This window comes from Schistocerca serialis, chromosome 6 (assembly GCF_023864345.2).
Source record: "Schistocerca serialis cubense isolate TAMUIC-IGC-003099 chromosome 6, iqSchSeri2.2, whole genome shotgun sequence".
Lineage (NCBI taxonomy): Eukaryota > Metazoa > Arthropoda > Insecta > Orthoptera > Acrididae > Schistocerca > Schistocerca serialis.
In genome coordinates this window covers 470529131-470534555 of record NC_064643.1, presented here as the reverse complement: position 1 = coordinate 470534555, position 5425 = coordinate 470529131, and positions in this window count along the sequence as shown.

The following is a 5425-nucleotide window of genomic DNA, read 5'->3' as shown; positions in this document are numbered from 1 at the left end:
TAGTCTGCACTTAGTTATGGTAGTCTTCCAAGGCTTACGAATCTCGTAAGGAGCAACTTAAAATGGAATGACGATTATAAAACTTTAAATGAACCACTGACGCCATTTGACTGTAAGTTTTTATTATTTATTTGTTTCACTATAGCGGTTTTACCTTTAGAGCCATTTTCAAACGCAACTTGGAAAGACGTCAATAAATATCAAACATGTTTAATTGACATATCCACCTATTTTTCAATATTTCTACGACATTTCCGTCGGACAAGTCTGATATTTCCTGACCCTTTTCATCTTGCACCTGAAAATGGCCGTACAGTTGAAATCGCTATAGTGAAACGAATAAATTATAAAAACTGGAAGTGCGACGTCGGTAAGAATTCATTTAAAATGTGTATCGTGACTCTGCTCCACAAACAAGTAAAACTCATGAACTGATTTAAAGCTAATCTCAAGGAAAACATATGACAGACACATCAATGGGAAGAATCTTCAGGAAGTGTAATCCACCTACGTAGGCAGTAGCTTACAACGTCAACGTTCGACCGATACTTGAATATTTCTCGACAGTGTGAAACCCGTGTAGAAAGGACTGATAGAGGAGACAGAAAAGATCCAAAGAAGGGCAACGCGTTTCGCCATGGATATGTTTAGTGAACGCAAAACCGTCAGCGGAGATGCTCACCCATCTCCAGTGGCAGACGCCGCATGAGAGGCGTTGCGCATCACGGTGTGGTTTACTGCCAAAATTCCGTGAGCGTACTTCCCTATGAGAGACAGCCAATATGTTACTTCCCCCCACATATATCTGGCGTAAGTAGTGTGAAGGTAGCATGAGAGAGATTCGAATTCAGATGGAGGCTTACCAACTATCGTGATACGCGTGCGCTGTTCGTGGCTCGAACAGGAAAAGCGGAGTAGGGAAAGTGGCAGTTGTACAGAGAGTAACCCCTGCCACACACATTAAGGTGGTTTGCGGGGTACAGATATAGATATGGAAGAGATTTATGTAAACCGTGGGAAACAGTGTTGTCAGCGAACCGTATGATAGATATCCTTTCACTCTATGTTTTAATCCGCCTTTTGCACCTTTCTTATATGTCCCTCTGTACATCTTCAGTAAACAGGTTGAATAGAACATGAAAACACTGCATCTCTGCCTTAATGCAAGCATTTCTCTCTTGGTCTTATTGTTCTCTCTTGCTTCTTTTGCTATCACACGGAAATTTATACGAAAGGTCTGAATTACTACCAGTCCGATTTTTATGCAATCTATAATCGTAGCCTTCACGTGCGTTTTCTAACCATTTGGCGGTACAGATATCTGACTATATTAAATCAGTATCACAAGGTACTGTCTTATACGACAATGGAGGGAGATGAAAATTAATACTACAATATTAAAAACATCAGGAAACGCGTTTTTAGTGATGAAAGAGTCCTTAAAGCTTGTGAGTTCAATTTTTTTCCAGTTAGCGACATTTCAAACATCTTACTAAGCATGATTAGGGTATGCTGATATATCTGAGGTAGATAAACTAGACTCCGTCCGAACAGTCCACGGAAGGCTCGATGGTACCGTCTGGCCGCCGTGTCATTCTCAGCCAATTGAGGCCATTGGATGCAGATACGGAGGGTCATGTGGTCAGCATACCGCTCTCCCGACCGTTGTCAGTTTCGTGACCGGTCTTTAGTCAAGTAGCTCTTCAATCGAACTCACAGGTCCTGAGTGAACCACGCTTGCCAACAGCAATCGGCTGAGTTGGACGGTCACCCATCGAAGTGATATTCAAGCCTAACAGCGCTTAACGTGATCTGGCGGGAACTACTGTTGCCATTGCTGCTAGGTCGTTAGCCTCTGAGACAGATAATACCTTTAATTCTGTTACATATTTAGTTCAGGATAAGTAGTCAATTTGTTTGTGAATAAGAGATTTTACAAGAATATCTGCGCCCAGCAAGTTACACTCAATTCAAAGCACTGTTGCTTGTTAAAAGATCTAGCGCCTCACAGCGCCGTTTCGGTTCCATCGTTCTGAGTAAAATTCCCAACTGACTTTACCACATGTGACGCGTGCTTAATTTAGGAAGTATTCTTACACTGAATTAACATATACTCAGAAGAAAGGCGCAAAATACTTGAGTAACATCACACTCGTAAAGAAGAAAATGAGACAACTTACAATAAAAAAACTAAAACAGAATAATTCAGTAGGTTACGCTGTGGTGTGTTCCTGAACAGTGGGATTCCAAGTAGCACATGTGTTCTGCTCACCTTACAGGAACTTAAGTATTGGATGCCAGTGATTTATAGAAAGATATTGAAACCAGGAATACCGTGGCGTATTTTAAATTTTAACCGTTTCAGAAAATTGGGGATTTTACTGACAAGTGAGATCCGTTGCTAAATAAAAATGGGGAAAGCTAATAATCGTCGAACGTTTCCATAAATTATATGGCATAGGTAAAAATGGTCAAGAGCCACAATAATCATCATCAGCATCAGATAGGCATCCTTGCTTGTTCCATTTTCAAGCAGAATGCAGCTGTTCTTCCCATCTCTTCTTAGGGCGCCCGACATTCCTTTACTTCAAAAATGGTTCAAATGGCTCTGAGCACTATGGGACTTAACATCTGTGGTCATCAGTCCCCTAGAACTTAGAACTACTTAAACCTAACTAACCTAAGGACATCACACACATCCATGCCCGAGGCAGGATTCGAACCTGAGACCGTAGCAGCCGCGCGGTTCCGGACTGCGCGCCTAGAACCGCCAGACCACCGCGGCCGGCGTATTCCTTTACTCTTGAGGTGTATATTTGTATATTAATGTAGGTATTCGTTCTTCTGACGTCCTTTGAATGAGTTCGTACCGTTTCTTTATGTACTCGTCTATTTTCTGAAGTATTCTTCTGAACCCAGTCCATTTCTTATTTCATTATTTTTATACGATCCGTGAGTTTGTAAACCGCTACAGGTCTTAGAAATCTCATCTCTGCTGCTTCAATCTTCCTTCTTTGACTGGCGATTAGTGTGCAAGTCCCAGACCCATACATTAGAACTGGTTCTGGCATCACATTATAATTTTTTTTAGAAGTATGGAATTTATAGTGCCTACAAACCGTTGGGATTTTTTAAATTTGTATTACTGATGGTTATCTGTAACATATGAGATTTCATATCCCATACATTTAAAGTATTTATTTGTTTTAGCTGTTAATCATCAACTGCGACGTTTGCTCTTAAATGCTCCTTACCATGGAATGTTATTATCTTAGTTTTGAGTTTCGACGTTGTATTCTAACCTCTTGCTGCCTTGTGCAAGGACCAAATTGCACTCTGTAATTTATATTCTGAGCTGGCTAAGGTTATTTGATAATCAGCAAACAGGCGTTCATTTATAACTCTAAGCTTATGATGGTGGACTGCGTTATTCTGCCATGTCTTTATGACGTCGTCTGTATATGCATTAGATCATGTAGGTGATAAAGGAGCCCTTGTCTTACACTTGTTTCTCGCAAACGAACTTCCTTTTTGTACTTTACTTTTGTTGCGTACAATCATACTTAGAATTTTAATTATTAATCTGTGGGATGTACCATTCCTTTAAAAAATTTTAATTATTTTAACTCTGTTTACCTTTTTCATTAGTTTAGCTGTGTTTACTTTATTAGAGGCTTTCTCATAGTCAATAAATATATGGGATGATTGTATTCTCTGTGGTTATCAACAATCTGCCAGACCTGAAAAGCATGAACTAAGCACGAGCTTCCCATCCGAAACCCATTCTATCCTTCTGTAAGAAACTTTTCCGAAAGTATCTTTAGTCTGTTTGTAAAAGTCACAATAATATTACATAAAATTTACAGATCAACATTCAGATTTTAGTTGGATAACATTATCCCTCTCACATTACTTCATGCTTTGCGATATCACGCTAGTCGTAATCCTTACTCCGCAGAGTTACCTCGATGTGAAGGGAGCCATAATGTTAGTAATAGGAATTTCGTACAATGAGTGAAGAGTATGAGAGCACTAATATCGGTAATTATACCAGATAATTCTTCCTCGACGCTTATCAAAACTATAATTATATGTGAATAAGAGATTTCACAGGGATAACTAGAATGTCAAAATTCTACGGTAATTCGATATTTTCTTTCCCTCTAAAGGGTCCTAGTCTGCTTAGATATTTCTTTAAAAAATCCCAAAACCTGTGCTTGTCGCAAGAAGAAGTGAATGGAGCAATAAGCCATGAGGCAACGGTAGACTGCCACACTGCATAGTTTACACCCGAACAGAAAACGGCCTTTAGATAGTTACTGACTCGACCTTACGTACGTCTGCTTCTGACCAGGGACTGGAAATTAATCGTTATCAGACTTCCGGTTTTCCAGCCGCCTACAAACCGTCGTTCTTATGGAGAGCGGTTTTACACGTCCTGATTAATGAATTAGCCCCTCAGAAAAACCGTGATTAAAGGTGTCAAGCACTGTATGGAAATCTCAGAATCCATCCTCCCGTCTTTGCTTGTTCGGACAGATGCTGCATGATAAAGTGGGCTATGGTTGACACTACTTATTTCGCTGTGCTCATGACGGCATGAGAATCTTTGTGCAGCTCGAAAGTCCCGTATCGCCCTTGTCCAACACGAAGTGATGTTAAATATACAATGTATTCAGGAGGTGACAACTGCGTGCAAACTTGAACCTTAAATGATATGGCGATATGTTTTGTTCTAGGTCATGATTCAAACGCAGCAACTATAGTCACTCCTCGGCACAATCATCCATTACATATAGATTTTTACACTATTAACGACATCTACGCATGTTTGAACTTATATCACATGATGAAAGTTTTCGTTACTGACCGAGATTTAAACATAGAAACTATCGTCATTGCTGACTACGTAAATATCTCTCTTTTCGCTTGTATCAAAGTGTTATGAAGTTTGAACATGAAAATCAACAACGAAAACTGAACAAAAACATTTGTGTTGGACCAAAGTTCCAATTTTTTGTTTACCATCGTTGTTCACTAAGCGAGAAGGCATAGTAAATTTAGTTTTATTCGCAAGTTACCATGTGTACACCTCTTTTGTGCAGGACGAGGATTTGAGCCCAGCAACTAAACGCATTGTTAACTAAGCATAATCAGATGTCAGATAACGTATTTTTACTCTAGAAGCAACCCGTCTCTACCTGGAATGACGAGATGACAAATTTATACCGGACCAGGATTCAAACTCCGCACGTATCACCTTTGTCGATTACACACTACAACATAACGATTAAATGTGTTACTTGACGACGATTCTGCCTCTCTTCACTCCATGAATTTAATGACATCTACTTCAATTACTGATAGTTTCAAGAAGATGATAACTACGGGTCCGATTCAGAACGGTTGTTAACAGATCATCAAC